The sequence below is a fragment of the Scardinius erythrophthalmus genome, assembly GCF_964197995.2.
Source record: "Scardinius erythrophthalmus genome assembly, chromosome: 25".
NCBI classification, from domain to species: domain Eukaryota; kingdom Metazoa; phylum Chordata; class Actinopteri; order Cypriniformes; family Leuciscidae; genus Scardinius; species Scardinius erythrophthalmus.
This window is the reverse complement of record NC_138245.1, coordinates 2,050,295-2,058,700: the sequence shown is the minus strand read 5'-3', so window position 1 is coordinate 2,058,700 and position 8,406 is coordinate 2,050,295. Positions and strand designations below refer to the sequence as shown.

The window sequence follows — 8,406 nt, the reverse complement described above, 5'->3', positions numbered from 1 at the left end:
TATAGGGTTTAGCAATAAGGATTCCTGAATTTTATAAAAGACTTATTGTCAAATTAGGGATTTTTTTACCTCGACGTGATTTGAACACGCAGCCTTCTGATCTGGAGTCAGACGTGCTACCTTTGCACCACGAGGTCCGGCACTGCTAAGATTTTGTCCTGCACTTCTGTGAATTTCCTGAGCTAGTTATAGGGTTTATAACAATAGGGACCCTGGTGGATCTGCTGGACCGGGATGGGCTCCACAATAGAGACCCTGGTGGATCTGCTGGACCGGGATGGGCTCCACAATAGAGACCCTGGTGGAGCTGCTGGACCGGGATGGGCTCCACAATAGAGACCCTGGTGGAGCTGCTGGACCGGGATGGGCTCCACAATAGAGACCCTGGTGGAGCTGCTGGACCGGGATGGGCTCCACAATAGAGACCCTGGTGGAGCTGCTGGACCGGGATGGGCTCCACAATAGGGACCCTGGTAAGGCCTCCTGCTGGTGGGACATCATCTGGGATGCTCTCCAGAGTGTTTGACTGCATATTTACACTATCCACTAAGCTGTCTACCAACAGGTTTGCAGGGCTGACTCAATCGACGGCTGCCATGTCACTGAGATTTTTTTCAGAAACAGTATATTTCTGAAAAAAGTACTTTTAATAACTACTAATACCGCATTGGGGAAAAAACTACTAGTTAAGCAAAATTATCTTGCATACTCTAATGTACTTAAGGTATCAAGAGTAAAACTAAAGGTATGTATTCTGCAGGAGAAAAAAATCCTTGTCAGGGTTTTTATGATGGTTTTGCATTTATATTAGGCCACTACTGCATTACTGCGTACATGTTGCATTTTACTTCTGAATATTTTCAAGGTTTGTACATTTAAACTATGTAATTTTGTGTAGTTTAATGTAAAACAATGTATCATATTGTAAAAGAACATAATTTTGTTGTGTTGCTGTCCTGTGAGGGAAAATGTACTTCAGTAGGTTACTTCACATTTTTACGTGAATACTTAACGAAGTATGTAGTTATGAAAATTAAAGTAACAAAATGTAGGCCTATTGTCACAATATTAACAAATTGTTGCTAACTACAGCTGCGTCCCATACGAAAGGGCTCATCTGAAGCGCTCGGACCGGTCTAGCCTACGGAGGATTGTTCTAGCAACTGTGACAACTGCCGATGACGAGCGGCAGTAATGTTTGCACTGGACGTTTGCATGTTTTATATTCATCTGGGTTTTATATTCAAACAGGGTTGAAAACCTGTATGTTCACCATGGTCCATTTGTGTACATAATAAAAAGAATACACTAGCCTACAAAATCGCATCAAGGTAAGATATAAGTGAACCTTTTGAACCTTTATTCAGAACGCAGCCTCTGAATTGAGACACAGCAAACCAGCTTAATTTAGCTGGATATGGTCTTGGCTAAGCCGATACTACATGACCTGGAAACATCCTCACCATGTCCTCCAGTAAAATGTAAAACATAAAAATGACAATAGCCAATTCTGGCTCCATAGCTGTTTGCTCAGTTATATCAAATGAATTATCAGGATGGCAGCTGTCCTCTCACACCGTTGCTTGGCGCCAGGAGTGGTAATCGGGAACACCTGGTTTCGAAGTAAAGACTGCACAACTGTTGGATCAAAACGGTTTCAAAGTTGCGGCCCCCAAACTTAAAGAACCACTCTTCCACCAGGACTCGAGCAACAGTCTCTGCCCTCTGGTCGGTGGTCGGAATAGTCACAGTGAACTTACTGAACACATCAGTTAATACCAATATGTTCTCCTGGCCAGAAAGTGACGGCTCTAAGACAGTGAAATCCATAGCCACGATTTCATTAGGCCTAGACGGCAAAATGTGCCCCATGAAACTTCGAGCAATCGGGGGAGCCGCCTTGGCCAACTGACACCGCTCGCATCTCTGAACCCCGTGAGCAACATCAGTGGCCATGCCCGGCCAGTAGCATCGCTGTCGCACCAATTCCAAAGTGCGTTTGATGCCCTGGTGCCCATGCTGTTGAGGAACGTTGTCGCTCTATAGGACCTGGACGTCGTTGCTGTCGCCTCAGACTCCACACCTGCTCGATGTCGGGGTCAGCCTGTGCCGCTCGCCTCAACAGCTCTGGTACTACCAGACCTGGAGACCAGCTGTCCCCTTCCTCACGGGCAGTGGCGTTCTGACAAGACAATGCATCTGCGCTCTGATTGGTTCGGCCGGATCGATATTGGACTTCAAAATCAAACACTGCTAATTAGGGCTGTCACTTTACGTTCGTAAATCGATTGCACAATCGATAGGACCAACCAACACAAGTTTCGAAAACAAAAATAGGGAATCGATTTTAACGGCCTTCTCGGAACGCGTCCACAGCGACTGCAGGCTCTGACACACACACACACACACGCACGCACGCACGCACGCACGCACGCACGCACACACACACACACACACACACACACACACACTTAACAGCAAATTAGCCTTCTGCATAATGTGTCTCCTTTTACTTCAAAAATGTGAATTCTGCCGGTATTCAGACAGTCTAGTCAAGTCAAGTCAAGTCATCTTCATTTATATAGCGCTTTTAACAATGTAGATTGTTTCAAAGCAGCTTTACAGAGATAAACGTATAATTTATGGTAACAGAAATCTTCTTTAGTAAAGTTATTTTCCAGCTAAAGTTAGTTTTGATTGATTCACTTCCGTTGCAACGATCATTTGTTATTAAATTAGGGGCCGCTGAGACGACACAATTCTCTCTACACAGACTTTAAACATGATCCTGTGAGAAACGCTGATGGCGTTCACATGCGCATTAAGAATTGGTTCTATAGTTATGTGCGTTTGAAGCCTAAACAAAGTACTGGTGTTTCCTTATAATTTTTGATACAGAATTTTATTTTATTTTATCAATTTGGGGTCTCATGGGGTCTCACAGTCTCATGCATACAGACACAGATTCGGACTACGGGCTACAATCGCCTACGTAGGTGAAATTTGTTTGACATTTCTAATCGTAAACTCAGCCATGTTGAAGCCTGCAGTGATGTTTTTCACTGATGTTATGGCAGTCCACTCTTGTTTATTGTTTTTCGAGAATATTGCACTCCTGTTCGTCATCGTGCACGAAACTTCACGCCAATAAATCAACAGGAATATTGCTGACTTGTGCGCGTCTCAAGCTCCCTCTTTACGTTCGTCTTAATGCCTGTTAGTTGTCCGTGGATTTGCCCATATTTGCCGTGTAAAATGGAAACGTCTTTAGACATGGAAAATCGATTTTACAGTCGATTCAATGAACACTTATGTCTCAAAAATCGAACAGGATTTTTTCACAAAAGTGACAGCCCTACTGCTAATTCAGCTGCCCATCGCTGTAGGGCGGAGGTTCGTAGTTTTTACACTGTGATTCCTCAGTAGCCCCAAGCTTAGCATTGGCCAAGTGGCCTAGCGGTTGTTATCGGTTCGTACAACACATGTATTGCCTAGAAAGTACTTGCGAAACTTTTCAGTCATAGCCCATTTAAGGGCCAAGAATTCTAACCGTATGTAATCGGGGACGAAGAGTGGAAAAGAATTTTGTCACAATTTGTAAGAGAAGCCAGAGGACAATTAATACAGTATAAGATCATACACAGGTTTTATTTGACACCTCTTAGACTCAATAGAATGGGTCTGACAAATAATAATGTTTGTTGGAAATGTCAAAAGGACAGAGGTACTTTTGTTCACTGTATCTGGGAGTGTCCAATTGTTCGGCCTTTGTGGCGCCAAACTTTAAATATTCTGAGCGAATGGCTTGGAGCAACAATACCATTGTCGCCAAGGCTGTGTCTATTGGGGGACAAGGAGCAGATGCCAAATGTTACAAAGGTAGAGTTCGCAGTGATCATGGTGGGGGTCACAGTGACGGCTAGAGTCATCTTGAAGCATTGGAAGACTCCCAAAAAGAATGGGTCAACATAATGACTGAGACAGCCTCGTACGAACGTTTGCTTTACAAACTAAGTAATAAGAATAAAGCAGGGGTCACTGTGGGTATTCAGGTTTGGGAAGATTTTTGGTCTTATGTGACACTGTCTTCTCATGTAACACAATAATTTAGATTTTTCATTGTTTATTTCAGCCACTGTATTTATCCTGGTCATACATGCAGTATCTGTATAAATCTGCATTCTGTGCTTTGTGATATTGTCATGTACCGGACGAAAACAATAAAAACTTGAATTATAAAATAATAATAATGTTCGACCAAGGGAAAAAGGCTTCTGGGGGGGGGGGGGGGGGGCTGGGGTGCTAGGTATATTTTACTCCGAATAATCTCTTTAATATACCTCTTTAGCATATAAAATTGTATCACTAATTTTTTTGTTGTCGATAGATTGGAGAGACTCAATATACTCAATAATACCTTCAAACAAGGTTTATAATTGTTTATTTTACTAATATGAATATGAAATTTACCATAAAAAAATCATAAGATTCATCATAAAAATTGACAGATGCAGTTTTGGAATCAAAATATATGATAACATGTTTGGATGCTAATTCACAGTTATAACCAGATTTATGTTGAACATGTTTAGATCTTCCCAGAATTTTTTGGAATGATAACATTCAAAGAAAAGATGTAGAATTCTTTCTGGCTGATCGGAACAAAATGAACAATTTTCATCAATATCCATAAATTTTGATAAAGTATAGTTACTAACATAAATATAATGAAGTACTTTCAAATGTAATTCCCAATGTTTGTTAGATATACAAAACCGAAAGGGGAGCAACCAAGCTTTTTTCCAGATAATCTCTGGGAAGCAAATATTCCAGAAAGATTTCCCTCTAGCCTGAAAAGATCTATTTTTATAAAATAGATTTCTAATAAATTTATTGGTGCACTTTTTACTGTTAATGTCCACCCCATTTAAATAAAGTACGGGTTCAATTCTACAAATGTTAAGGGACAACATATGGCTTCTCATAAACATCATTAGACCTGTGGGAATGGCTTTTATCACAGAATAATACTCTCTATATTTAATAGGAAATGCCCACTTATTCATGAGATTTTCATAAGAAAGAAACTGAGCTGACTGGTCTAAAATGTCAGATAAAAAGTAAATTCCTTTACCTTTCCAACTCTGTAAATAAAGAGATTTCTGGTTAACTTAATAACTATCTTTATGAGGGGAACAGTTATGCACATAACATAACTTCCAGGACTTAAGAGCTTATTGATAGAAATTGGATAATGTCACAGGCAGTTTGCTAATAATCATACAATAACAAAAAATGTAAACCTCCAATCTTTTTTTAAATATTATATGGTATAAAAAAAGACAGTTTCTGAGCCATTTTACTTTAAAAGTATAATTTAAATCGAAAAAATCCAAAAGCTCAAAACCACTTTCAGTTCTTGGACCCTGAAGAACCTCCTAAGGAACTTTTCCTCCGCGGTCCCCCTACAGGTTGGAAGCGGAATTGTCCATTACCGCTGTCGTAAATAATTTCGCCGCCCGCAGCCGACTGTCGCACACACACTTGCTGTTTATCCAGCACCGGCTTCGGAGTGAACGATGTCCACAGACAAGGTAGAGTATGTTTCATGATTTCGTGAAAGTATGATGTATTGCGACATCAGAAACGAAGAAAAACTAAATAATGACTATTGTAACGCTTGACGTAAAGCAAGTCAAATTTGTAGTTTTCTTATGTCTCATTCGAACTACAGAAACGCGACCCGGTGTGGTTATAGCAGATATAGATATTCGGCTGCAAAGCGAATCCAGAAGTGCCTTTCACCCTGTTACGACGTGATTAACCACTGATACGATTTTGGAAACATTATTTTAAGGTAAAAAAAAATTTCTTTAAATGATGATGTTTATTCTTCCAAACAAATTTTGTAAATAACTCGTTGATTTTTTTTTTTTTTACAAATCGAATCTTGAACAGAAAGAGAAAGAGATAAAGCTGGATAAACAAATCTAGATACAACTTCTGCTTTGGTCAATGGGACTCTGCCTATATAATAGTCAAGTCTCATTGAAGCCAATTATTTAAGATGTTTTGAGTTTTTTTAAGTGTGGGGGAGCTTTCCGTCACGGTTTCATTTTGATTTCTATTTCCTCTGATTTCGATTATTTCAGTCTAAGTCAAAGATATATTTTAAAATTTTAACTTAATCTTAACTTATTTTAATTATTACTAATACTTTTTTAAAATCCAGTTTTCAAAGAACACCACGTCAAATACTGTGCTCTTCAAAACACAGCTTGGATTTTCAGTGTATTAATTGCTGAAAATTATGGACAAGAATTTTTTTTACAGGAATATATACCATGCTGCATTGCAAGATAGTAAGATACACGCACACACATAATAATCTAAAATCTGACGAATCATTAAATAAATCGTACTATATCAGTGGACATCACTAATCTATATGATGATTATCATAGACTTTTATTATGAAAAGAGACTCTTGTATGATGTCCGGCGCCACAGTTTCGCTCAGTTGCATCATTTCCGCTTTCTCTGTTCACCGGCTGAGGGTCCGCATGTGAGTCTCAACTGACACTTCATCTTAATTCAGAACTTATACACACACTCACTGCACACATAAACTCACTGATCTGTGTTTATGGATCTCATATTATAGAGAAATGCGATTATAACAGCGGCGAACTGTGATTGTAGAGACGAGCGCGCGCTCGTGCGCGTGTGTGATGATGACAGATAGTGATGCAGCTGTATTTATTTACACTTCAAAGTAACTTCATCATAATGTCCATAAAGTGCTTTGTATAATTTAATACAAAACACTTTTTTTCTTTTTTTTTTTAAGAGAGTATATGTGTATGTTTGAGACAGTTTGAGCATTTCGTCCTTATAAATTGTCTGTTCCTCTAGCAGTGCATTCATAATGTTACAACAATGTTGTTGGTTTAGTGATTCAAATGTTTATGAACCTATCCGTTTACATTCATTTTTATATTTTATTGTTATTGTTGTTATATACAGATAGCAGGTCGGAAAAGTGAAACTGAAATTGAAAACCCAATGAATAGATGCAAATCTTGTAACTGTTGAAAAGTCTTTATTTAAAAGCTGCAGTCCGTAACGTTTTTGTTTTCAAAATGTATTTTACACGCGAGTACATCATGAAACCATTTCCCAAACCGTGTTTTTGTCTTATCCTTGTTTAAGTGTTGATATTGGGACTATTTTAGACCAGTCGGGTCGCACCACTGCGGAGTAGCTTGACTCGTCATACATAAACAGAGAGAAGTAGATCCGGCCACAATATTCTTCCGCAAGATGCATGCAGTTTCGTTCATTAACTGCTAGAGCGCAAAAAGTTATGGACTGAAGCTTTGATGAAAGCTAAACAGTAAAAACACACTCTCGTGAAGAAAATAATTAATTATTCAGATCATTTCACCCACATGTTCGTTATCATACACAGATTGTCCCAAACCCGAATGACTTACGTTTTCTTTTCGATGAAACCACAATGAATGAGGACTGATGCTGCTTGAATAAATTATGTAAATGTACCATTAATGCATCTTAACAGTGGTACATATGACTTGTGCACTATATATTATAATTATAATTCTTCTGAAGTCATTTGATGCTTTGCGTGAGGAGCAGTCCGAAAGTTGTTCACTGTTATTCATAAAATAGTGTAATCATAAAGTCGGCATGAGACGGAGCTTGCGCTAGTTTTTTCTTCCCTTATTGTGTCGTGTATATATCGGAGTGAGATGTTTCTGGAACAAGAACAGATGTGGGCGGGGCTTGATTGTGTCGGTGGGGAATTGATTGGATGGTTGTGGTTTGCTATTGGCTGATCTCATGTGAGTGACAGGTTAAAGCCCCGCCCACATCATCAGAGAAGAGAAGAGATGCTGCAAGAGGAACTTATTCTGATTCAAGATTACCAGGAATAATAATCATGCGCACCGATATGTCATAAATACTGCAATATTCCATTAAAAAGAAATGATTTATTTCATGGTGACTTTAATTGTTTTGCTGGAATAAAGAAGTTTAATCTGAAACTCACTTCTAGAGAGCTTAAAGTCTCCCTGAAGTCAATCATTTTATCACTTAAAACTCATCTTTGATCACCAAAATGACATATTTAATCGTCTTTTCCTTCTTCATGCCTTAAAATATCTTGATTGTAACTCGACACCCTTGCCTCATCTAGTATGCGCGGTTCTATGAATATGCAAATGAGCCCCGCCTCCACTCACTCGCTCAGCTCAGAGATCCACTGGTTGACGATCACACGTTGATCTGATTGGTTACAAGGTAGTTTGTGACGTCAGAAACACCAGCGATTTCAAAGCGTGTTTTTGAGACTGTCTTTGGTTCACTGCAGTTTTAAGGAGG

At 39.2% G+C, this 8,406-nt stretch overlaps 1 protein-coding gene across 2 annotated transcripts in view; it reads left to right on the top strand.

Moving 5' to 3' along the window:
• Positions 1 to 6,503: 6,503 nt before the first annotated feature.
• The window catches only part of iars1 (isoleucyl-tRNA synthetase 1), a 126,727-nt gene continuing 124,824 nt past the window's right edge, over positions 6,504 to 8,406 (top strand). The window contains exon 1 of one of the 2 annotated variants that reach the window (XM_081358082.1): positions 6,504 to 6,565. The gene's annotated coding sequence lies outside the window, so the exon portion shown is untranslated. The remainder of the gene's footprint in view (positions 6,566 to 8,406) is intronic. The other variant, XM_081358083.1, reaches the window with a different exon arrangement.